The sequence below is a fragment of the Cheilinus undulatus genome, linkage group 18 (assembly GCF_018320785.1).
Source record: "Cheilinus undulatus linkage group 18, ASM1832078v1, whole genome shotgun sequence".
NCBI classification, from domain to species: Eukaryota; Metazoa; Chordata; class Actinopteri; order Labriformes; family Labridae; genus Cheilinus; species Cheilinus undulatus.
This window is the reverse complement of record NC_054882.1, coordinates 35,100,039-35,126,264: the sequence shown is the minus strand read 5'-3', so window position 1 is coordinate 35,126,264 and position 26,226 is coordinate 35,100,039. Positions and strand designations below refer to the sequence as shown.

General features: G+C 39.8%; 9 non-coding genes across 9 annotated transcripts; all 9 read left to right on the top strand.

Annotated features, from left to right (window-relative positions):
• The first annotated feature begins 12,275 nt into the window (after positions 1 to 12,275).
• trnaa-ugc lies at positions 12,276 to 12,347 on the top strand. Its single transcript has one exon. It is a non-coding gene; the product is annotated as a tRNA-Ala (tRNA).
• Positions 12,348 to 12,571: 224 nt separating this feature from the next.
• Positions 12,572 to 12,653, top strand: trnas-aga. The gene has a single exon. It is a non-coding gene; the product is annotated as a tRNA-Ser (tRNA).
• Positions 12,654 to 13,316: 663 nt separating this feature from the next.
• On the top strand, positions 13,317 to 13,388 carry trnag-ucc. The gene has a single exon. It is a non-coding gene; the product is annotated as a tRNA-Gly (tRNA).
• A 595-nt stretch (positions 13,389 to 13,983) lies between these two features.
• trnaa-ugc lies at positions 13,984 to 14,055 on the top strand. Its single transcript has one exon. It is a non-coding gene; the product is annotated as a tRNA-Ala (tRNA).
• Positions 14,056 to 14,287: 232 nt separating this feature from the next.
• trnas-aga lies at positions 14,288 to 14,369 on the top strand. Its single transcript has one exon. It is a non-coding gene; the product is annotated as a tRNA-Ser (tRNA).
• A 1,512-nt stretch (positions 14,370 to 15,881) lies between these two features.
• Positions 15,882 to 15,953, top strand: trnaa-ugc. Its single transcript has one exon. It is a non-coding gene; the product is annotated as a tRNA-Ala (tRNA).
• Positions 15,954 to 16,186: 233 nt separating this feature from the next.
• On the top strand, positions 16,187 to 16,268 carry trnas-aga. The gene has a single exon. It is a non-coding gene; the product is annotated as a tRNA-Ser (tRNA).
• A 659-nt stretch (positions 16,269 to 16,927) lies between these two features.
• trnag-ucc lies at positions 16,928 to 16,999 on the top strand. Its single transcript has one exon. It is a non-coding gene; the product is annotated as a tRNA-Gly (tRNA).
• Positions 17,000 to 17,770: 771 nt separating this feature from the next.
• On the top strand, positions 17,771 to 17,842 carry trnaa-ugc. The gene has a single exon. It is a non-coding gene; the product is annotated as a tRNA-Ala (tRNA).
• The last annotated feature ends 8,384 nt before the right edge of the window (positions 17,843 to 26,226 follow it).

Genomic DNA, 26,226 nt, shown 5'->3' with positions numbered 1-26,226 from the left:
GCAGTTTTTTGAGCCCCCCTCGATCTCTCTACACTTTCCGGTCTGAATGACTACATCGTTTTAAAGCAAATAAAAAATAAACTACAACAGTGCTGCAAGCTGCTCTTTTTGCATTCTCTCTCCCCATTTCTCTTTTCCTCTCTCTCTCTGTCCACTATCAGTTAACAAACAGTAGTTCACACTTGTCATCAAAGGAGAGAATTTTCCTGTGTTTAAGTCAAAGAACAGTCTCCTTAGTATTGATTTGTGGGTCTCCAAAGAGCAAAAAATGAACACAATCATATTTTTGGATTGGGCAGTGAGAACGGCATGTTTTACTGGCACCTTAATGAATTAAAGACGGTCTCCGTCATGGGCAAAATGTTATGAACATCACCTGCATTTTATTTTTTAAAAGTCTAGAAATTATTCATATATAAGAGGAGGAAAGGCTCAAACTTTTATTAGTAGGTGCAGTAAAAGGTGTATTCCTGGCCTTGTGCTCGGTCCTTCCTGATCTCACTCGTCAGAGTGAGAAGCCGTGCACATATCAGACCGTGGTATGCACAAAAATCTCAAGTATTGGTCTTGTGTCATAAATATTTAAGTCATATGCTGAACACCGACGTCACTGTAACAGAGTTATGGACAGCTGGAGCAGAGGCCGGGATAAAACGTTTCTCCCCCGTCTCCCTGTGGGGTGAAAATGTATCATGAAGGGGTTATCAGTAGCGGAGGGGGAAATCCCTCAGCAAATAGGACCCCACGAAGCGCTTCGACGTCAGCACATTGCGCGTGGAGGGGGGGCTGGCATGCTTTATTTGAGCGCGGCTCGGCATGGCTCGGCGCTGCCAAACTGTTGATGGAAATGCAAATCAGCACGGCTTGGTTTGGCTCCGTGTGGCCAAAAGCCATAGTGGAAAAGCCCCATTTGTGTTCTGTGCCTGTAACAGCATGCCTTATGTTGTCAAAACAGAGCCAACATTCTTTTTTTGAGGGGTCCCAGCATGTAGTGTCTGTGCAGCTTGTAATGTTTTTATTAATCTTAATTGAAACACTTTGAAACACGCTAGCTTGAACAGCTGCTTTTATTGAATATCAACCACTGCCCCTTCACTAATTTGCTCTGTTGTTAAACATGTAGTCGCTGGTGTTATACTGCAACCTATAGGTTAGTTCTAGCATGGCGAATACACATATTACACAGCTGTGTAGCTCTTTGTAGGGCCTTCTCTTTTAAGCATGATCCTGATACAGTGCAGCACAGTAGTTCAGCTCTCATCCTGCTACAGTGATAGTTGTGAAGAGCAGACTCTCCCCATCCTCTGGTCACTTGTCCTAAACTGAGGAATATTTCCAATCAAATCTGCATTCTACAGTTATTTTTACTTCGCAGAGTTCTCTTCAAATGCATGACAATGACCTCATGACAGAGATAATCTGATGAAAATGGTGAAACCAAACAGCTCTTTCTTGCCATTTATCCCACAATGTTTTAAACAGTGAGGCAGCTGCTTGCAAAACTAAGTGAATAGCATTTCATACTAGCATATTGTTTGCACTGTTTGCAGGATGCAGCCATCTTTTTAAAGAGATAGGCATTAAAATTTTGTATTGTATACCAGGTTTTACTTATTTCTTATATGTTTGGCTTTTTGCCTTTAATTTGATTTGACAGCTTAAGAGAGACAGGAAACAAGGGAAGACAGAGTGGGGGGAGACATTCACCGAACATGTGCTGCAACTTGGAATCAACTCTGCGACCAGTGTATTGAGGACTGCCTCAGCCGAAGATCCCAAAGCTAAAAGTTCTGGGTTCTTTGGTTGAAAACCACCTTAACCTTTTGATTTGCCATCTAGGCAGGGTCAGCGCCAGATAGAATCTATTTAGTGACTTCAGATGAACAGAGGAACAAACAACCAAGACTGCGACCAAATGAAGCTGTACATACATAGCACAGCTTCTTAACACAATTCAAAACTGGGATTAGGATGCAGAATCCAAAAGTCATGCCTATAGGTAATATATAAAATAGCCCCCCATCTAAATGGAAAAGAATATAATGATATTAATGGCTCTATAAGCTGGTGGTAAAAGCATTACATTGTATTACTGCCTAATGTCTGTAATATAATTTTCACACTGAAGTGAGACTCTGGAAATTATTTCTATGGAGATAAATTAGTTTCAGCAGAGCAGGAGCTAAAGGGCAGTTTGGGAGCTCACACACTTACAGTATGAAATTAATTTTTTCTTCTCGTCTGGAGCCCCTCATGCTGCCATCATTATTTTAAACCATACTATATTCATGATTTTTAAAGGACCGATGTATGACTAAAGCTGATGTGACATGGCACTGAAGTGTAGACTTCGTTGCACATAACCTCATTCTATCAAAATATGCAATATTTATTGTCACTTGGACTGGACATGGTTGGATTACTAATATAGAGTTGGTTTTGTTAATAGTTTGATTTCTCTGAAACTCTGAAAGGCTCATTAGAAATGCAACAAATCTGTAAAGAACTTTTCTTCATTGGAGGACAAACAAAATAAGAAGCCTTTTAGCTCGAACTCAAAAGAACATCTATGCTTCATGTATTAACAGTGCATTATACACTGACAAACCCAAAAATCTCTTTGATTTAAGTACATCTGATGCACACTCTAATGTATGAAGGGTTAATATATACAATAGAAGACAGTCTACACCAGTGATACTCAACCTGCGGTTCTCGACCTGCATGTGGCTCTGTAGTGACCAGTTGCGTATCTTTTAAGGTTTACTTTTAACATAAAAAATCCTCCTGAAATCTTTATAAAGGTGAAAACTGTCAACAGTAAAGACTCTTTACAATAAGTTATAACAATAAATCTAATTCAACACAAAGAAGACAGACTTTAACTGCCAAATTCAAATAAAAATTTGTATATTATTACCATTGGATGCGCGCTGGACGGAGGAAGCGTAAAAGAGCACAGAGGAAGTCCACTGACAGCGCATCTCTTCAGTAAGTTCATTCATAGAGGTGTGCTGTCTTGTGTTCAAAGTGAAGCTTCTAATGCCCTCGTTTTAACACATTTCTTTAGTCAATTCCTGCCGATGCTCTCCCATACTCACATTTGATGATCATTTTTGCAATGCACATCAACATCAACAAGCCAAACACACACGGAGCACAGATTGAAATAATGTAAAATTGAGTAAAACTTGCCAAAACGTGGGTGTTTTATTAGATCTTAAATGTACTAATAATAAATACTGTCAAAAGAGCAGAAACAGAACAATGAAAGCAACAAACTGGCAGAGCAGAATGATTTGTGAGGGGGGAGCTGCAGGTGTGAGGCAGCTCCCCCCTCACAAAGGAGGCCCAGGGTAAAGACCACTTTGGGGACCCTCCCCCTTTAACTAAAAGCAATAATAATGAGAGGAAAAAAATAGAAAGCATCCCTTTAAGTTAACAGAGTCACAGAACTACAGTACATGTCCAAATATAAATAATACCAAAACAGAAAACCATGATTCATCATCTCTTTGAAAAGTTTCTCATAGCTCTAACTCGGCACATTCTGATATTTTAAAAAGACTTTAGTCCAGGTGGAACTTACATAAATAAAAACATGCTAATATCAGTGAAATATCCTTTCTTCAGACACTATACAGACATTTTTATGTAGCCTATTTCATCCCATTTAACAACACAATAATCCACCAGTTTCATTTCAACTATGGATAGATTGATGATCACATCCCCGGTTTTGGATTGGGGCTCTCACAGAAGTATTTTTAAGGCAATGTGGCTCTTGGGTAGAATAAGGTTGAGTACCACTGGTTTACACAGTTCTTGTTTAAAGAAATCAGTCAGCAATCAATCACAGAAGTTCAGATAAAGTACAGTGATATTTTTACTATTTTTCTCTTGAACATAAAACAGCTGTGTTCTTTAAATACTGCATGATACTGCATTCTAGTCATGCAGTACACAGCATTTTCACAGAGTATTTACTGGGAAAGCACTAGTTCATTTACCACTTTACCATATTTTTACCCAAAGCAGCCACAGGTGCAGAGAGAGAGGGTGCACACTGACAGGGGGTCAAGTAGACTAGGAGCTATGCTACCAGCAGCAAAAGCAGAGATAAAGAGATATTAGATGCTATTTTCACAGTGGTTACACTCTAAGAACTTAGAAATGCGTCAACAACTCCACACAAATGTGCAGGAAGGTGCAGGATTTTGATTGATTTCTGCTGAAACATTGCTGCTTCTGTCTGCTCGTTGTGTGCCTCTGCACCTGGCTTTATCTGAGACACCACCAGTAAACGTGAAATGTGTTGGCTAACTGCTGAAATAAACAAAGTCCCTTTAGCATCCCATTAAAATGCAGGCATTGGGTGAGTTATTTCATCCACTTATGTTGTAGCTGGGATGTTTGGTGTTGGTTTTGTATAATAAAAAAAAGCACTGCAGACATCAAAGTGTTTGTGTTAAGATTGACTGGAGCTTCAGCAGTGTAACTTATGTTATGACCAGGACACCTTTTTTTTTTTTTTTTGAACAGTCAGGATAAACAAGAGCCATCTTTGATATCTTCAGAAATGTGAAGCTTGTTTTCAAGTCTTTGCAGGCCATGCTCTTGCCAACCCAAAGAGCTGACACACTGCATAATACATAACATGGCATGCATATGAATATCAAGCTGTTTTGTAGTGAAGAACACAGGGCCAAAGACAGCGCTGTCTGGCTTTCAGTTGAAGCAGTGAGAATGTTCAAAAATGGCATACTTACTTTTATCCTTATACAGAGTATGCTGTGTTGCATTATGAATATTAATTAGGCAAAGTCAGTTAAACACAGTGTTAATAAAGTGTGAAGTAATGGCTTCTTTGAAAGAGAGTTAAGTCAAACTCCCTCTGGTGATAATCTCAAGACAGCTAAAGGACATACCCACATCTAAAATATAATTACTTATCAGTACTTGCTAATCATCTCTTGTTTATTATTTTAGAGGATCATTATCCAAACTCACCACATCTACATATTTTAGTATACCCCATGTCCAGGTTTTATTTAAGATGTATGCTCACAATCGGTGCATTGTCCGTTCTTCTACCAATGATCCTACATTTTTATTAACTGCATGCCATTGTACCACACAATAATCCACCAGTTCATTGTTTCAGTATGTCTTCAGTATTCACCCCACTATAATTTGGTCAGTATGAAGACATTAGGGGGTGTTTGAAAGGCTCAGACGCTGTTAGTGTATTTTCTGGCAGATCCATTTCCTGGTTGAAACCAGGCTCAAAAATCAGGAGAAACTCTCGGAAAAACAAATAACACCATTTTTTTTTTTTTTTTTTAAAGGGGTCCAATTTTTTATTTATTTTTTGGTTCTGTTATTTTGTTTTCTTCTTTAATGAAATACTTTAGGAAGAGGAAATCATGTGACCCATTGGGAAAGGAGAGCATTTCAAAATAAAAGCATCCATGTCAAAACAAGAGCCATCCATTGTGTTTTACAGTATTATAATAGGCCCCAATGCTCTATATATAATGTATGATAAATAATGTAAATTGTAAATATACTGGTGATTTAATGGACTGTAATCTTATTACCTTTTACTATCTTTTATTATCTTCTATCCATACATAGCAGGCCTTTTACAGTCCAAAGTCCTGTCTTCAGATGAAAGTAAATTTGTAATTTTGTTTGGTCCGGTCCCAGTCTGGAGGAAGATCAGAGAGGCACAGAATCCAAGGTTCTTGAAGTCCAGTGTCAGTGAGGGTTTTTAGGTGCCATGTCATCTGCTGCTGATGGTCCACTGTGCTTTGCCAAGTCCAGAGTCAGTGCTGTCAGCAATCTAACAAGAGATAATAGAGCGCTTCACAACAATCTGCTGAGAAGCTTTATGGAGAAACAGTTTTCCTTTTCCAGCAAGATTTGGCACCTGCCTACAGAGAAGCCAAAACAACCATAAACTGGTTTGCTTACCATGGTTTTACTGTGCTTGATTGGCCAGCAAACTGGCCTGACTTGAACCCTGTAGAGAATACAACAGACTCAACAATACAGACGAGCTGACGTCTGATATCAGCGCAACCTGGGCTTCACATAGCAGTGTTCATTTTGTCGACTAAAACTATGACTAATACTATTCGTCGACCGCTTTTTTTTTTCATAACGAAAACTAGACTAACCAAAGAAAGATCTGTGATGACTTAAACTGACAAAAATAAGCTAATTTTTCATGAAGATGACTAAAAGTAGACAAAAACGTAATTTAGTTTTTGTTGGACATTAAAAATCCATGGTATTTACTGTGGGTAAATCTGTCAAAATACAAACCATCTGTATCTATTCTGACTCTCCGCTGTAGAAAGCAGGGACCCCAGGGTTGGCAGAGTGCATAGAACACACTATCATGATTTGGTACCAGATTTAGGCAACAGAATAAACGCTTTGACTAAAAGTAAAGACTAAAATGTGAGGACTTTTTATGGACTAAAACTAGACTAAAACTAAAAAGGGCAGAAATGACTAAAATGTGACTAAAACTAAAAGAAATTTGATCAAAAGACAAAGACTAAAATTAAAAATAGCTGCCAAAATTAACACTGCACCACAGCAGTGCCACGGACTGATCGTCTCCATGCCAGTTACATAGATGGAGTAAATTGTGCTAAAGGGGCTCCAACCACTTACTGAGTGCATAAATAAGCTGAGAGCGTTAACAATTTTGCATTGTAAATCTTTTTTTTTCCAATGTTTTGTGATATTCTAATATTTTAGGAGAGTGGATTTCTGATTTGTGTGAGCTGTAAGCATAATCATCAACATTGAACAAAAAAGTTTTAAAAATTCCACTTTGTACGAGATGAATCGAGAACATATGGATGTCTCACTTCAGTTTTCAGTTTAAAGTTGTCAGAATCTTAATACATGACAGATTTCCCCAGAACATTATTACCTTTTGAAAATAGAAGAGAATCATCTGTTGTGATCAAGCATCTGACTTTAATTAGAAAGCAAAATAAACACGAATTTAAGGATTATAAAGTCATGCTCTGAAGCTTGCATTTGTTTGACAAAAGCACCTTACAGTTTCATGTAATCAGCATCCAACACAGAACCACTGCAGCCTCTCAGTCATGTTCTTTTCAGAGCTTCCATTGTGCAAGTTTTCAGTGTAACAACAGTTCACTGATTAGCTTCCTTTTCTACATGCTGAAGGTGTACCAATCACTCAATTCTGCACATGTTAACACTGCTTATTGACTGAGCATTGTCAAACAAGTTCAGAATTGAAAATATGATTGCAGTGAGAAGGTATGAAATCAGATTATGAGACAGCAATACTAAATATAAAAAATATACAAGGTGACTTGCAACAATTCCTTTCAGGCATGTTAAAGATCTGTCATGGTTCAGTCAAAATAATTGCAGATTTATTGACCTTTTGTAGAAAAAAATTGACACAAAATATCAATCACAGATTTAGAGAGGAGTGCACAGTAAGTTTTTTTCAGTGCTTATGGCAGATGTTCAATTTAGGATTAATATTTCTGGGTAACTTCCACTATTTGATTAGTTTGGAGTCCTCTGAGTCACACTGACAGGGGACTGAACTCTTAAATATTGAATTTGCCTCTTCTAGTCATGCCCCACATGAACAGGCTTCATTTTCTCCAGGCATTGAGTCACCACAGCCTTGCAGATCATCCCACTCTCAGTGAATTTTACATATTACATCTCAAATCCTGTTAGTGTCATGCAAAGGTTCTTTGTGCAGTGATCTGCCCTGACAAAATAACCACCCGGGGGTTTTGAGCCATTAAAACACCCACTGATTCTGCCCTGATCCAAGTCTGTGCTGTATGTTAGAGAAATTCAAATTTCATTTAGATTACATTGAAAATACCTGGGCAGTCATAGGAATAATAAGACTGAGAGCAATGTGACAATGGAATGAAAAACTACCTCATATGAAATCAGAAAGATGTTTCAAAAACATAATAAGAGGATCATTGGTGTAAATCTAAATACAGCATGAAATACAATTTGAGTCTCTGCTACAGATTCCCTGATGTGTCTTCAGTCCTGTTATAAACTACCAAGCGAACTAGTAGTGGCCTAGCTTACCTTTCTTTGTGCAAGTTAAGCCTGTGGTTAGCTTTAATCCATGGAAATACAAAATAAAGGAGAGACACGGGCTGAGAGGGAAAGAAAGACAGAGGGAGGTTTGTGTCATTATATTCCAGATCTCCCTTATCTCATCAGAGCACTGATAGCTTTCTGATCCCTCCATTTCCTCCTGCAACAGACTCTGCACATGATGTATAGGCCATAAGAATGCAAGTCTGATCCATTCCTGTTATAATCACACATTCATTCTCTACGGGTATCAGGATTAGACAGAGAGATTAGAGACTGGAGGGTTGAAAAAGTCAGGAGAAGACAAAAGTGAGAGACAATAAGAAAGGGTGAATGTACCAAGAACACATTGAAACAGAAAATATTTCAAATACTCATGCATGCAATTTCACTAGCAGTCTTTTCTCTGGTAAAAATATTTCCTAATTGTTTGCTGCAGCATTGCAGCAGCTGGCCAGTAACCTCCAAACTCCCCAGTGGAACTACTCAGTTCTCGACTCATTTAACCATAGTATTACCCAAGACTGTTACATTAAAATGAAAGAATACATATCAGAGCTTCTATGTATGCATGTATTCTTCTGATTCACAAAATAGTAAGCAAAATAAAGGTGTATATATAGATACAGTGCCGGGAAAAAGTATTTGCCCCCTTTCTAATTCTGATTTTTGCATATTTATCACACTTAAATGTTTTGGATCATCAAACCAATATTAATATCTCACACAGACAACCAAGTAAATACAAAATGCTATTTCTAAATGATGATTTTATTTATTAAGGAGAAAAAAAATCCAAACCTATCGGGCCCTATGTGGAAGTAATTGCCCTTCTTGTTAAATCATGAGTTAACTGTGATCAACCACAGTTCTTGGAAAGCTGAGTTTAGTTTCACTGGCCACACCCAGGCCTGATTACCACCAGATTTGTTGAATCAAGAAATCATTCAATACAAGAACAAATTAGAAACAAAGGGATTGAAATCTATCAATCTGGAAAAGGTTACAAAGCATTTTCTAAGGCTTTGGGACTCCAGCGAACCACATTCAGAGCCATTATCCACAAACGGAGAAAACTGGGACCAGTGGTGAACCTTCCCAGGTGTGGTATCTTCGTATTTTTTGAGTCTTTCATGAAGGCTAAAAAATGTGATCTGGTTTTCTTCCACCTTGACTTTCTGGATGAACTGTTTGACTAGAATCAGGGTATTTTATATATGATGGGAGAAGTCCTCTGAAGACCAGACTGTCTCATTTCAAATCAGCCTGAGTGTTCTACACAGGATACAAAGGATGGATCCTTGCAAGGTTACAGGCTATGAGATCCACCCGCATTCAACCAAACCTCCCACCAGACTGTTTACAACATGGCTGGAGATTAAAGGATGCTCCGACTTCATTCAGCCAAATTTTTTCCCTGACTGCATCGCCACAGCTCATCGTCAAACCTCAGGGCCAAATATGAGAGAAATTTTCTTACATCATCATCTAGTTTGACATCCTGACCTGATGGTAACGTTGTGAATCCTGACGTCTACCAATAGGAGAGCATTTGCTTCTTATCTTTGTACCATCATCTGCTAGAGTCCCTCCTTTTTCTCCACCCAGGGAACTAATGTGCACTTTTACTTTCTTCCTCTTGATACATCCATAGGTGTTATCCATAATCCAGTCCATGTATGTTTCTTGTTTGTTGTTTCCTTCTTTTATGATCAAAGACTGCTAAATTCGCATACAGTGCTTCTGTTGTAGAGTGATTGATGATCTTTGACCCACTTCCTGTGAACCTGTGAACTCGCACACAATCGTGGAGACAGTGCTGACATGAGCATACGATGAGCGGTCCAGATCACTCTTGTTGTGTGGCCAGTCTGTCAGCCAAGACAGGGCAAGAGTTTTGTTGCATAGTTTGACACAAAGACCTTAGCACTGATGATAAAGGATTTTTGAGATTGAAAATAGTCAGAATGATAAGTTTAAAGGCTAAGAATTCAAAGTTATTAGCTCAAAAGGTTCAAAACATGACAAAAAATGACATTTCTATGAGACTTCTGTGGCATTCTCTGAAGCTCACAGATAATACAAATAAAAACACTTTTGGGCTATTCTCACGTCTCTTACAGTTGTTACCCCCTTCTCATCCACCAGCAACTTTTCCTTTTGCCACTATGCATGATGATATATATTTACTTTTCACAATCCATACAGTGGCACCACCATATAAGGTCAGTTCTAACTCAGACTGCACAATACAGTTGTTGTCCCCCTCAGAGTGCATAATAAAGTGAGTCCTTGGTGATTTTGGACACAGCCATAGACTAGGAGCCCCTATTTTAGCATTGACACAACAAGCAACAGAAGCAACACACTGACAGTTTGGCATTTTCCAGACCTTTGAATTCATTTTCCCTGTTGTTGGCACAGTCGACATGTCAGAGGATATGTTGCAGAGGATGAAAGCCTGTGACTTAACTTGTATTAATGTTTTCCAGTATGACAGGGCCCTTACAGAGCTAATGAAAAGGCAGTGGGCTAATTTGCGTGAGACTTTAGTTCTCTGTTGTATGACGATTATCAAAGTTGACAGTTTGTATTTGAGGTGAAAATATTGCCATTCCTGCATTTTAATTCAGAGAGAAGTACAGTCCTCTGATGTTACTAATGATTTAACCCCACATGTGTACCCCACCTCTCGCCCAATGACTGGGGTAGGCTCCAGCCCCCCTGCAACCCCGAATGGGATAAGCAGTATAGAGGATGGATGGATGGGTATTTAACACTTTAAGACCTTGTAAAGTGGAATCCAAAATTTCTGTCTTAACACACGAGATATGTTGGAATATGGTTGCTGTAAACCTGTGAAAACTGAGATATACATGTGACTTAATTTTGGATTTAGACCATTAGAATGCTTTTCACCTCTTTCCTGGCTGGGTTTAATTTGGGCAGGGCAAAAATATCATGTTTTAATGTCATCAGCCCACAGTGGAGAGTTGCCCAACCCTCTAACACTTCGATATAGAATCACAGAGCAGTTCATCTCATTACAGTCTGTCACTGCTTTTATTGAAAGTTAACAGTCAGTTCAATGCTGTTTTTTTGTTCACTGTTAAGTGAATTTTCCAAATCTATCAGCCACAGTGGTCTATGGATCATAGAAAGCATCACAACAGAGAGATTTGAGCCTGAAAACTGAGTTTGTCTTGATCGTATTTCCCTTGAGTGGGCGTGGCTTCAGCTCATTTTACAGTCACGCCCACACCACCAGCAGATTATACTGCATCAATATTCATGACATTGAAGCTTAATACTATAAACTTAGAGATGTTTTATCTGTCTGAAATTTGACCAGGGGGTTCATAGCACAGTGACCTGTCATACAAGAAACCTGAAAACAGATTTATTCTCACTTTAGAGGGTCTTTGAAAAAGTACAAGCTGAGTCAGTGTTGGGCAGTATATCTAAATGGACACAAGACAAATGGCCACAATCCACTGCTTGGAACTCAGGGGTGAGGGAGGAAAAAAGTGGGTATTTTTTATTGGAGAGACTGATGCTGATTCATCACATTTGCTTTTGTGACATAACCACACAAGGTACGCTCCTCAAGGGTTTGTGTCTTGTGTTTGCCTGTCTTGCAGGACTTGGTGCTTTTCTTTCCCTGACACATATTTTCCTATATTTGACAACAATGTGTTGGTTAGTACAAAAACTCAAAAGTGTCTGCAGTGGTTGCTTTGGCCAACAGGTTAAAGTAATGGACTAGAAATTCTTTGGGGTTTCCCTGTTCAAGTTCTGCCAACAACATTGATTTGGAAGTTTGTGTGCACCTGACGGTTGAGGTTTATTCCTTAGAAGCAGACGACTGGCTCACCAAGGAAATCAGGTAATTACGCCCACACAGCAATAAAGTCATGCCCACATAGCTCTCATGACTCCAGCTAGCCTTCAACTTGTTTGACAGAACTATATCCCTCACTCAGATGGGCAAAGACTCTCACACATAGGCCTTGTGTATCTTTTCCAGATCTTCTATGGTTAGCAACAGCCCTTCCTAGCAGTCATGCACAAGGTCAGCTCAGGCCTAAAGATTGCTAGCTCTATTCCTTGATCTGTTCTGTATGGGACTCACATGTAGAGGGGATGTAGCTCAGTGGTAGAGCACATGCTTTGCATGTATGAGGCCCTAGGTTCAATCCCCGGCATCTCCACTAATGTCCCTGCTGTTGTGCTTCAAGCCCTCCAACACCAGAGTTAGTGACTTGACCACATGTCCTGTTGACTTGAGGGCTACTGCCTCTTAGCAGCATCCTACAGAAAGGCAGTTCCTCTTGCAGGAATTGGCATGGTTCTTCCCCTGATTCCACACAATTTTCCTGTATTTGACAACAATGAGTTGCTTTGAGCAATAAGTCCTGAAAAACAGCCTGCAGTGGTTGTTGTGGCCGAGAGGTTAAGGCGATGGACTAGAAATCCATTGGGGTCTCCCCGCGCAGGTTCGAGTCCTGCCAACAACGTTAAAGTCTTTTGAATTCTCCCAGAAACAAGGTCTCAAACAACAGACACTTTGGAGTTATAACACATTTAGGTTTCTGCATCAGATGCACAAAGTAGACACTTGACTGAAGATCTATTGAAATGTGTCAAAGACAATATGAATGTCTGCTAAACAAGCTCACTTGTGTCACTTCAGTTCCTCATGCCAAAATTTGTTTTTCCATTTGTGTCTAACCATGTGCTTTTTCTAGCACTGTCTCATAAAGTCTAGGTCATTGGTGACTTCATCAAAAGTGGTTTTGGCAGTCCAATCCAAATAGGTAGTTTGTTGCAGAAAATGAAACAAACCTTTTGTCTTCGCAGTGGCCGAGTGTTGATCATAGTTACCTTTCGAAGCAGTTGACCTGGGTTCCATTCCCAGCTATTGAAGCCAGTTCTTCTCAGCCAGAGCATGCAACTGATTTATGTGCTCCTTTCCAGTGTGTCATTAGCATGGATGTGTTACGGTGGCACCTTGCACAATAATTTGTGTATGATGCTCGTTGCCATGGTGCTAATCATGGAAATTTAGGCACTGGCCATAGGAGCAGTAACAGCAGTTACCAAGCGTCTTCAGCTGTCCATCTTCCACCAAGGTACGCTCCTCAGCGCTTTCTGTCCAGTGTGGTGTGGGTGCTTGCCAGGTGATGGTGGTATAGTGGTGAGCATAGCTGCCTTCCAAGCAGTTGACCTGGGTTTGATTCCCAGCCATTGCAGGTGGTGGTGGTTGTTTTATCTAGCAAGCTCCAAAGGTTTTCATCCTTTCATGTCAGTGCAACGGTGGCTTCGTTATACTGAAATTGCTGAGTGGAATTGCCATTTACTGTCTGACGCCTGGCACTCGTTTTCCCTTGCTTGCTCAATGACTTTGGAAGAGAAAGAACTCACCACTGCATTGGCTCCCCCTGAGAGAACTAGCAGATGAAAGCTTTGTATGGGCTAAATTGCGTACCTCTGGACTCTTGCCCCATCACTCTGCTTTACTTGCTTTCTTTCTGCCATTCTGGCCCATTTCCTCAGTACCTAAACTTACTTTCCATTTCAAGGTGTGTCAGCATCACCTACTTGCAGACATGAGGTGCAAAGTTCTTGAGGTGGGGAAGAGCTCCAGGCAAGGGTGGTGGTGTTGTCCTAGCCAAATGGTTTAAAAGGTTGGAATCCTTTGGGGTTTCTACTTAGGCCTTGTTTATCTTTTCCAAATCTTCTATGGTTAGCAACAGCCCTTCCTAGCAGTCATGCACAAGGTCAGCTCAGGCCTAAAGATTGCTGGCTCTATTCCTTGATCCGTTCTGTATGGGACTCACATGTAGAGGGGATGTAGCTCAGTGGTAGAGCACATGCTTTGCATGTATGAGGCCCTAGGTTCAATTCCCGGCATCTCCACTAATGTCCCTGCTGTTGTGCTTCAAGCCCTCCAACACCAGAGTTAGTGACTTGACCGGGTAGCCACATGTCCTGTTGACTTGAGGGCTACTACCTCTTAGCAGCATCCTACAGAAAGGCAGTTCCTCTTGCAGGAATTGGCGTGGTTCTTCCCCTGATTCCACACAATTTTCCTGTATTTGACAATAATGAGTTGCTTTGAGCAATAAGTCCTGAAAAACAGCCTGCAGTGGTTGTTGTGGCCGAGAGGTTAAGGCGATGGACTAGAAATCCATTGGGGTCTCCCCGCGCAGGTTCGAGTCCTGCCAACAACGTTAAAGTCTTTTGAATTCTCCCAGAAACAAGGTCTCAAACAACAGACACTTTGGAGTTATAACACATTTAGGTTTCTGCATCAGATGAACAAAGTAGAGACTTGACTGAACGTGTATTGAAATGTGTCGAAGACAATATGAATGTCTGCTAAACAAGCTCACTTGTGTCGCTTCGGTTCCTCATGCCAAAATTAGTTTTTCCATTTGTGTCTAACCATGTGCTTTTTCTAGCACTGTCTCAAAAAGTCTAGGTCATTGGTGACTTCATCAAAAGCAGTTTTGGCAGTGCAATCCAAATGGGTAGTTTGTAGAAGAAACAAACCTTTTGTCTTCACAGTGGTAGAGTGTTGATCATAGTTACCTTCGAAGCAGTTGATCTGGGTTCCATTCCCAGCTATTGAAGCCAGTTCTTCTCAGCCAGAGCAAGCAATTGATTTGTGTGCTCCTTTCCAGTGTGTCATTAGCATGGATGTGTTACAGTGGCTCCTTTGCACAATAGCTTGTGTATGATGCTAGTTGCCATGGTGCTAATCATGGAAATTAAAGCACTGGCCATGGGAGCAGTAACAGCAGTTGCCAAGCGTCTTCATCTGTCCATCTTCCACCAAGGTACACTCCTCAGCGGTTTGTCTTCAGTGTGGTGTGGGTGCTCACTAGGCAATGGTGGTATAGTGGTGAGCATAGCTGCCTTCCAAGCAGTTGACCCGTGTTTGATTCCCGGTCATCGCAGATGGTGGTATGCGTTGTATCTAGCAAGCTCCAAAACTTTTCATCCTTTCATGTCAGTGCAACGGTGGCTTCGTTATACTGAAATTGCTGAGTGGAATTGCCATTTATTGTCTGACGCCTGGCACTCGTTTTCCCTTGCTTGCTCAATGACTTTGGAAGAGAAAGAACTCACCACTGCATTGGCTCCCCCTGAGAGAACTGGCAGATGAAAGCTTTGTATGGGCTAAATTGCGTACCTCTGGACTCTGGCCCCATCACTCTGCTTTACTTGCTTTCTTTCTGTCATTCTGGCCCATTTCCTCAGTACCTAGACTTACTTTCCATTTCAAGGTGTGTCAGCGTCACCTACTTTGCCACTTGCAGAAATTAGGTGCAAAGTAACCGAGGCAGGGGAGAGCTCCAGGCAAGGGCTGGTGTTGTCTTTGCCCCGTCAGTCTGCTTTACCTGCTTTTTTTCTGCCAATCTGTCCCATTTCCTCGCACCCTAAATTTGTTTTCCATTCCAAGGTGTGTCAGCATCACCTACTTTGCCGCTTGCAGACATGAGGTGCAAAGGACCCAAGGCAGGGGAGAGCTCCAGGCAAGGGGTGGTGTTGTCCTGGCCAAATGGTTTAAAAGGTTGGAATCCTTTGGGGTTTCTACTTAGGCCTTGTGTATCTTTTCCAAATCTTCTATGGTTAGCAACAGCAACAGCCCTTCCTAGTAGTGATGCACAAGGTCAGCTCAGGCCTAAAGATTGCTAGTTCTGTTGCTTGATCTGTTCTGTATGGGCCTCACATGCACAGGGGATGTAGCTCAGTGGTAGAGCGCATGCTTTGCATGTATGAGGCCCCGGGTTCAATCCCCGGCATCTCCAACTATTGTGCCTGCCACTGTGTTGCTAGCCCTCCAACATCAGCATTAGTGACATGAGAAGGTAGCCACATGTCCTGTTGACTTGAGTGCTACCACCTCTTAGCAACATCCTTCAGCAAGGCAGGTGCTCTTGCAGTAATTGGTGTTTTTCTTTCCCTGATACCACACCATTTTCCTGTATTTGACACCAATGAGTTGCTTTGTACAATAAGTCCAGAAAAAGAGCCTGCAGTGGTTGTTGTGGCCGAGAGGTTAAGGCGATGGACTAGAAATCCATTGGGGTCTCCCCGCGCAGGTTCGAGTCCTGCCAACAACGTTAAAGTCTTTTGAATACTCCCAGAAACAAGGTCTCAAACAACAGACACTTTGGAGTTATAACACATTTAAGTTTCGTCATCAGATGAACAAAGTAGAGACTTGAATGAACGTGTGTTGAAATGTGTCGAAGACAATATGAATGTCTGCTAGACAAGCTCACTTGTGTCGCTTCGGTTCCTCATGCCAAAGATTGCTGTTCCATTTGTGTCTAACAATGTGCTTTTTCTAGCATTGTCTCATAAAGTCTAGGTCATTGGTGACTTCATCAAAAGCAGTTTTGGCAGTCCAATCCAAATGGGTAGTATGCTGCAGAAAATAAAACAAACCTTTTGTCTTCGCAGTGGTAGAGTGTTGATCATAGCTACCTTTCGAAGCAGTTGACCTGGGTCCCCCCCCAATTGAAGCCAGTTCTTCTCAGCCAGAGCATGCAATTGATTATTGTGCTCCATTCCAGTGTGTCATCAGCATGGATGTGTTACAGTGGCTACTTGCACAATAGTTTGTGTATGATGCTAGTTGCCATGGTGCTCATCGTGGAAATCAAAGCACTGGCCGTGGGAGCAGTAACAGCAGTTACCAAGTGTCTTCATCTGTCCATCTTCCACTAAGGTACGCTCCTCAGTGCTTTCTGTCCAGTGTGATGTGGGTGCTCACCAGGCGATGGTGGTATAGTGGTGAGCATAGCTGCCTTCCAAGCAGTTGACCGGGGTTCGATTCCCAGCCATCGCAGATGGTGGTAGGCATTGTATCTCACAAGCTCCAAAAGTTTTCATCCTTTCATGTCATTGCAACGGTGGCTTCATTTAAGTGGAATTGCCATTTACTGTCTGGCGCCTGGCACTCGTTTTTCCTTGCTTGCTCAATGACTTTGGAAGAGAAAGAACTCACCACTGCATTGGCTCCCCCTGAGAAAACTGGCAGATGAAAGCTTCGTATGGGCTAAATTGCGTACCTCTGGACTCTTGCCCCGTCACTCTGCTTTACTTGCTTTCTTTCTGCCATTCTGGCCCATTTCCTCAGTACCTAAACTTATTTTCCATTCCAAGGTGTGTCAGCATCACCTAATTTGCCACTTGCAGACATTAAGTGCAAAGTAACCGAGGCAGGGGAGAGCTCCAGGCAAGAGTGGTGTTGTCCTTGCCCCGTCAGTCTGCTTTACCTGCTTTCTTTCTGCCAATCTGTCCCATTTCCTCGCACCCTAAATTTGTTTTCCATTCCAAGGTGTGTCAGCATCACCTACTTTGCCACTTGCAGATATGAGGTGCAAAGTTCTTGAGCTGGGGGAGAGCTCCAGGCAAGGGTGGAGGTGTTGTCCAGGCCAAATTGTTTAAAAGGCTCGAGTCTTTTGGGGTTTCTACTTAGGCCTTGTTTATCTTTTCCAAATCTTCTATGGTTAGCAACAGCAACAGCCCTTCCTAGCAGTCATGCACAAGGTCAGCTCAGGCCTAAAGATTGCTAGCTCTATTGCTTGATCTGTTCTGTATGGGACTCACATGTAGAGGGGTTGTAGCTCAGTGGTAGAGCGCATGCTTTGCATGTATGAGGCCCTGGGTTTAATCCCTAGCATCTCCCCTAACATGCCTGCTGGTGTGTCTCAAGCCCTCGAACACCAGCATTGGTGACACGAGTGGGTCGCCACATGTCTACCGCCTCTTAGCAACATCCTTCAGCAAGGCAGGTGCTCTTGCAGTAATTGGTGTTTTTCTTTCCCTGATACCACACCATTTTCCTGTATTTGACACCAATGAGTTGATTTGTACAATAAGTCCAGATAAAGGGCCTGCAGTGGTTGTTGTGGCCGTACCTGCCAGCGATTGGATTGCTACCTCAAATCCTAATCATTCCTATTAAGTCATAACCAATTCCTAACATATCCTAACAATGGAACGCAAGTCCTAAGAATTCCTAACATGTTACCGACCCAGCTCCTACCATTCATACCACTGTCCAACCAGAATCCTCACATGTCCCGTGATCAAAGCATCACGTGATCAAAACATCACATGACCATTCAATTCGGCAGAGCAGGCGGAAATGGCGGCATGTGAGTAAAGACGGAGCGAAAACTACAACTACACCGTAGGTATGTACAGGCAAACTACTGTTTTTAAATTTTTTAAAGTATGAATAATACTTTAATCACCAGCGAGGAAAGATACTGATATTAAGGAGGTCCTTGTCGCCGTAGTTATCATCAGACGCAGCATCATGACTGATGTTTAGGCACAGGGTACCCTAGTTGGTAACATGTAACGTTACAGAAGTTATAAATCAAACTCATTGCCCCCTTTTCTGATAGATATACCTGCGGAGGGTCTCCAATATTACGTTTCTACTACACGTACAACATTTTTATCATTTATTCATTGATTCCCGCTCAAAGCATCTGGAGGAATGTTATACTTTACAGTGTATTGTGCTGGAAAAGTGCACAAATATCAGTCCTATCATGGGCTCTTCTGGCCTCCTGGAGAATGTTATGCTAAAATGGGTTCACATTTGCAAAAGTGTGCCTGAAAATGCCCCAATGTTCTCGCAATGTAATACACTATGCCCTTAATATGCTAAAATGTATATGAATATGTCAAAATATGCCAAATATGTGACCAGTGTACCCCAAATATGCCATAAAATGCCACACTCTTAGAAAGGATGTGTTAAAAAATAACACAAAAAAATGTGTTGTTACATGAATTACACATTTTCTGTAGATTCTAACACAAGGTGTGTAAAAAAAGACCAAAAACCTGTATACACTTTATGTGTTAGACAGTTTAACACAATTTGTGTTATTTAAAGTGGCGGGAAGGGGTCGCTCCATCTTCATAGTCACTGTTCCCGCCTAAGAGGCAAAGAAGACAAAGGAAACAGAGATGGAGGCTGCTTCGCCTGGAGTGCTCCCCGATGTGACAGTAAGTATTCATTTCTTGTTTATTTTAATATGTCTTATCAAACTGTGAAGTCTTGAAGTAAATTTAGCATGTGTATAATCCACCAACTAAACCGTATTTCTGAAGAATTTCACAATGAAGGTTGGGCTGTGTTCAACAGGGATGCCTAGCAGTAAGCTAATGTTACCTCATGAAACTTTTTTGGTGATTTTAAGTTTATTTATAACTCATTGCAAAAATTACTCTACGTGAAGGCCAGTTTGGGACAGTATGGTTCGCTAAACCGTTGCTCTGTTTGGTAAAGTCGGCATGAAACTTGCCCACTGTAACAACTAGCTAGCTAGATTTAAGTCAGTACTGTAGCGATTCATTAACGTCAACGCCATTTTACTGTAGCTGCTCCGCAGGCTTTGGGGGGTAAGGGAAGGGAGAGACCGCTCTAAGTTGCTTATCCGGTGGCTGAACTTATACTTTAAGCAACCTTACTTTTACCTGACATTTTTCCTATGTAACCATGACCACATAACTACCAGGTTTGGAAGGAGAGCCGTTTGGCTGTTGTATTTCAATTTTACAGAGACAGGCATAATGCTGTATGACAACAGACAAATATTTTCAATGTTTTTTTTTTTTTACAGATTTTCGTGGCCGTTGGTGTCTGTTGGGGGGGGAGGGGGGCGCGCAGGCATTTGGTCAACACCACGGATGTAAAGCTCCGGAGTGAGCAGCGCGGAGGACGGCTGTGTGCTGTATGTCGGCTAGAAACACTCAAAACAAGCAGCAGGAGACTCAGATGCCTTTAACGATAAACCCAGGCTTTTCTCTGCGTGCGTGTGCGCGCTCCCACTCTCTCCTCATCACGCGCGTGCTGGGCAGTGCGGTACGTTCATATAGTATTTAATTATTGTTCAAGTAGTATTCTTTTCCAATTAAGCCTCAACGTGTTCAGAGTGCGATATCAAGCTGATATCAGACTTAAAACTTTGCAGGTAATATGGATCAGTATTGGTAATTCACGCATGTAAATAAATGTAATATATGATAAACTCTTAGCATCCACAAACCCTGTTCACTGAGGCAGAGTGAAGGAGAGACGCTGTCAGGTAAAAGATGAGAAGCCACAGCCAAATGAAACCGTCTGATTTTAGTTGTTAGATAATTCAACATTCCTTCAGCAAACAGAGATAATATATATGCAGTAAACCAATCTGTTTCTGAGGTTTGATTATTATTATTAAAAAAAGATGAATAAACTGTGTTAATCCTTCCAGAATATGAACTTTTCCAATGAATTGACTTCATGTATTAGTTAGATAGATAATTTAATACATTTATTGTTTCACTTAGGCTAACAAACATTTAAAAATCATGATTTTGGCGCGCCGGTAGTCGAGTGGTTAAGGCGCACGCCATATACGCAGGCGACCCAGGTTCGAATCCGGCCCGTGGCACTATTTCCTGCATGTCTCTCCCCGCTCTCCTCCCCGTTTCCAATTCTATCCACTGTCCTATCTAATAAAGGCAAAAAAGGCCAAAAATAAATCTTTAAAAAAAAAAAAATCATGATTTCAGCATAATCATGTAAACAACACAGGAACAAAAGTTTTTATTTTGGTGAAGATTAGTCTGAGTTAATGTGAGAGATGGTCATGTAATCTGTTGCAGTTTTGACAAAAATTTTTGGTCTGAAATGATTGATGCATTTAACTTTAAAATGCACAATTTCACGCATCATAGTCTAAGAATCCTGTGGGAAACACTGCAAATCTGTGTGTATTTAAAAGTTTTTAACTCATTTCATAACCTTTATTTAAATTACAAACACGTTAAAGTTGAAGTGCTTAAAAAATGGGTGCAGCAATATTGTGCACATAGATCTGCGTGTGTGTAGGCTGTGTTTTATCATGCAAACTTTCTAATTTAGCTTTGTATTTCTTTTTTTCAGCATACATGTGTCAACCTGGAATCTTTCAAAGTCCTTGTAACCACTTTCAGGGATGAGAAAGAGACTTCAAAAAAAGTTCTCAATGTTAGCAGTGCCAAGGATCTCATAGATCAAAGTCTAGCCCAGCAAACTGGCTGTGTGCTTGATAGGTTATTAAAGTACAACACAGATTTCAAGGAATATATTGATGTTGAGAACAACACGGACTTGAGTGATTTGGATAGATTCCATGTCTTCCTGTCAGCTGGAGGAACCCAGGATGAAAACTGTCCTGTAGGCACTGCTCAAAATCAGGTACACTTAAGTTAATACAGTTTCCAAAGACAAAATAAGCATTTTAACAATTATTAACTATTAATTAGAATCAGATTTACTTGCCAAGTTACAGGTACAAGGAAATCAATTTTGTTCAGTTGTTGAATTTTGATCATATTATTACACAATCAATACATTGTGTTGTAGATTTATAGTGAATACCTTATACCCTTATATCCAGCTTGTGGTGCAGTTATACCCAGCCCACCAGATCATATCATAATTTTATTAGAACTGGCCAACCATTATGAGGTCTGCAGATTTCCTCCACTATAAAAATGTAAACGTAACCTTGATGATTCAAAATATCCTTGTTGAGTCATGAAAATTAGAAAAAGTAAAGAGTACAAATTCTTTGATAAACTGTCAGGAATGCAGGAGAAATTTGTGTTATCTTTATATTTTCAATTTTGCATCTTACAGTTATGACTTTGTGGTTTTGATTTTTAATTTCATATTTTAACATTTACATCTCATAACTTTGACATTTAATCTCACATTTTTCCCTTTTAGATTTATAATTTTACATTAAATCCTAGTTTGACCTTTTAAAGTCATGATTTTGACTTTTATCTTATGTGTTGACCTTTTTCAACTCCTAATTTTGACTTTTATTGTGTTTTTTTCCTTTAAAACTCATCGTTTTTAACACTTTCAAATTTTGACTTTTAAAACTCATTAATTTGAAATTTAATCTCATATTTTGATATTTTAAACTCACAATTTGGTTATTTATCTCACATTTTGATTGTTAAATGTCATGATTTTGATTTTTTTCTCTGATTTGCTGACCTCAGATTTGCTGACCTGTCAACTTCTTACTATGACTTTTAGCTCTTTTTTTTTTTTTACCTTAAAACTCATGATTATGACTTTCATAGCATATTTTGACTTAAAAATCATGGTTTTAGAATTATATAACATACTTTGCCTTTTAGAAACATTTTTTTACATTTTAAACTTGTAAGTTTGGCTTTTTATCTCAGATTTTGAGTTTTGAACTTATCATGTTTACCTTTTAATCTCAAAATCATTGCTCAGGTTGGCAGTCAATGGTTAAATGTTAACCCCTGTTAGGCCCTCAGGTTAGACCCAAATTCAGAATCTGGCCCATGCTGTGATTGGGTTTGACATCCCTGCCTTATACACTAGGGATGATATAGAGTCAGCCACTCCTGTTATAATAGTTATCAAATTATTACTAAGAACATATTTAAATACATCACTCAGTAGAAGTAGCATGAATCTATAGATACAAAAAGTCATTGTACATAATTATGTACCACAGTTAAAATGTACAGCTGCAAATTCATCTTTACAATTTACATAGCTCCTATTCAATCAATGACATCTTCTTTTTAAGGTTCAACCACTGAGAAGAACAGATGCAGCTGGTCTAAGTGGTCAATGGGAGGTATGTCTTTGACAGAGGAATAGATACTTGTATCTTGTTGGGCTAATATCAGTCAAAAACAGTATTGCATAACATACATTCACTCTGTACTGACACTTGATTTTTCTTTATTTTTATTATTTTTTATTTTTGCTTATGGAGACATTGAATCTCTTCTGCCTCATTGTGATTGTGTACCTGTCAACACTTGCTTCTCATTTCACATTATTGTTGTTCAAGCAGTGACATAATTTTCTTTCAAAGGCTGAACAGTCAAGTGCTGGTGCAGCTCGTTCAAGTGGTCAGTTCGATAAGGTATGTATGTATTGGAGATGCAGTAATATTAGTATCAGATATTTTGCTGATACTATGGTGAAATATGTGGTGACCTAATGTCCTATTTGGTACGGGGGTCGGGGTGTAATGGAATATCTTCTTTATAATCTGCTTTCCCAGAATGGTCAAGGACAAATTGATGGTGAACAGTACAGATTTGATGCAGCCAGTCTGACAGCGCTGATTGAGAGGAAAGCTCCAAGTGTCCTAGCCGAATATGAAAAATCAGGAACACTCTCGGTGACCTTCAGAAAACTTCTTGTGAGAATAGGTGTCAGCGAACTGGTGGAGCGAAGGGGATTGTGAGTTAATTCTTAACCTTTTTTGAGATTATGAATATAAAAATCTTTGTTTTTATATCAAACCACTGGTGACAAATTCAGTAGTTAATACTTCTAAAATAGTGCAGGACATTCATAGAAATTAATGTGATTAAGTCAAAGTATAATTGCATGGTAGATTTTTAAAACAAATACAGTGCTTAACAAATGTATTAGACCACCCTAACCCTAACCAAAGTAAGGTTTATGCCACAGCTGCCCTAAATTAACAGCATTGGTAATTACCAAAATCATGTTTTATGTTTCTGCAGTGGTTAATACACCAATATGTAGAAGCTCTTTAACCAAAATTATATTTTTAATGCTAAAATATAATTATTATTGTTATCCATGAATTTTCAAATTTACTGATTTACAAAAAACTGAAAAAATATTTATAAAAATTATTTATAAAAATATTTACTTGCATTCCTGAACAGAAAAATGAGTTTTAGTGGTTGAATGTTATGCTTGATTAATTTCTGACTTCTCAGAGAAGCCCAGTGAGCCGGCTCAAATTTGGGTATAAAAAGTTGAATTCAATTTGAAATTCCTCATTCCTGTTCAAAATGGTAAAAAGTGGAGAGCTCACTGAAAATGAAAGAGTCTGCATTAAAGCACTTCATGATGCTGGATGGTCTTTGAGACAAATATGACAGGTGGTCTGATACATCTGTTAACCACTGTATGTAATTGACCATAATCTGTGGTGAATGTGAAAATTCAGGAATAAGATTTCCACCAGTAAAATGCAACACTGCTGGTATGCCTGGCCTGTTGAGCCTCTGCCAAGGCTAATTATTTTTTTGAATGTAGTGAGCAGGGGACCGGCTGAACAGTGTCACATATCCAGTTTTGTGCCAGTTAAATTTACATGCATTCATGATGGTTCTTGGTGCGGCACAGACAGCTACAAGTTAAAGTCACAGCCACACTCAGGCAACATTAATACTGCAGAAAATAATACATTTTAAATTGGATCATAAAAAGTTGTTAGTTAAGTTGATCTTCAAACATGAACATTTTTTACCTAGCAATTGATTCAAAATTGGCCTGTGAAATGAGAAAAGTCACTTTTTATTTAGTAGTCATTGTTCTGTTAAGACTTAAATTTTCTATTTAACAAGTTACAAAATTGTTTGTGTACATCAATTATACTATAATGATGCTATCAGTCTGTTGGTGGGCCAGGCTTCAGGCCCCCATCAGAAGATACTTGCCAGTGGGCCTAAAAAAAAAAGCCCTGATTAATGTATTACTACACAAATTTGATATATTCTCTCTTGTAAGACTTAACTAGTTTCCATTTTTCCTGACCTAGAAATTCTTAATTTTGCTTTCAGTTACCCTTCAAATGCTGACAAACTGATGTTGGCTAAGAGCATAATAACAGCCTTTCCGTCACTAAAGATCAAGATACAAGAAGAGAATGAAGGATTTGTAAGTGAACATATCTTTAGGCAAATTACGATTTGCATTGGGATAATTTCTTCAGTTTATTGTCTGACTTGTTACAAAGGCACAATGTTTGAGATTGGTCAAGATTAGATATCTTGGGTTTAGAGGGTAGCACCACTGTTACTCTTCCCTTGATATGGGATGTTATACCACATTGTTTATCTTTAAGTTACAGTCTATAATGCAACCGAAAACCGGGGTTGGATTAGATTCAGAGTTGGTAATGTCACTTTGCTGTAACCAAATTTTATCTCACATAACTTTTAAAATTTAATTGAAGTTAAATGGTCTGTATTAAGCAAATTACTCATTCTTCTGCTAGGTATTGGTGGGAGAGAACATAGTAGAACAGAGAGTAGAACATAGTAGAACAGCATATTTTGTATACAGATAAAAACTCATGACATCACAAATAATCAGTATTGGTATTCAGCCCCCTCCATTTAATTTTTGTCTTTTTTTTTTCTTCAGACTTGCACCAGCATCCCCAGCCTTCTAGAGGAATCCCCTGAGGCAGTAACAGGAGTCCACCAGCCTAAGCTTGTGTGTATTGGACACCCCAGTACAATAGCTCAATATGTCATGGTGGTAAAGAATGACAAGGTCGCAGTTCCACTGCAAGAAGAAAGTCTGACATGCGCCATTGACAAGCTGTTCAAAATGTTCTGGGTTTGCAATGTGGCATATCCTGCCCAACTCAAATCAGTCTATCGTTTCTTTGAGTATGTTTATGACATGCCAATCTCAGGTGGGAAGAGATCAAAAGTTGTGGAGCTTATCGCAAAGCTTCATGCAGTGTTGTAAGTTGTACTACCATGTACACTTGTCCGAGGTGCAAGAAATCCATTTCAAAACAAGTAAGGACACTTTTAAGACATCTTAGGCAAGTCCATGCAATTTCAGATTGCCATGATTTTACAATTGTATGTAGTCAAAACCACTGTCAAAGAACTTACCATAATTTCAATTCTTATGCCAGACATCTCAATAGGGAACACACTCAAGTTGCAAACCCTGTACATTTGGAACAAGCCAGTTTCACTGATGCATCAGAGGAGGTTTCTGTGCCATCTTGCTCTCATGCTATGGACACTTCTGAAAGTAATTTGGACTCTGATTTGGACACTACCATGGATCTTCATTTTGCAGATCACCGTGACTGTGCAGCTTCATTTGTTGCCAAAATGTACTCCACATTAAATTCCACCTTAACTGATGTGCAAAAAAATATTATGTGCACCAAAGAGCTACTGGACAAGACATTGGATTCTTTAAAGGACAAAACTGCATCTGTGATA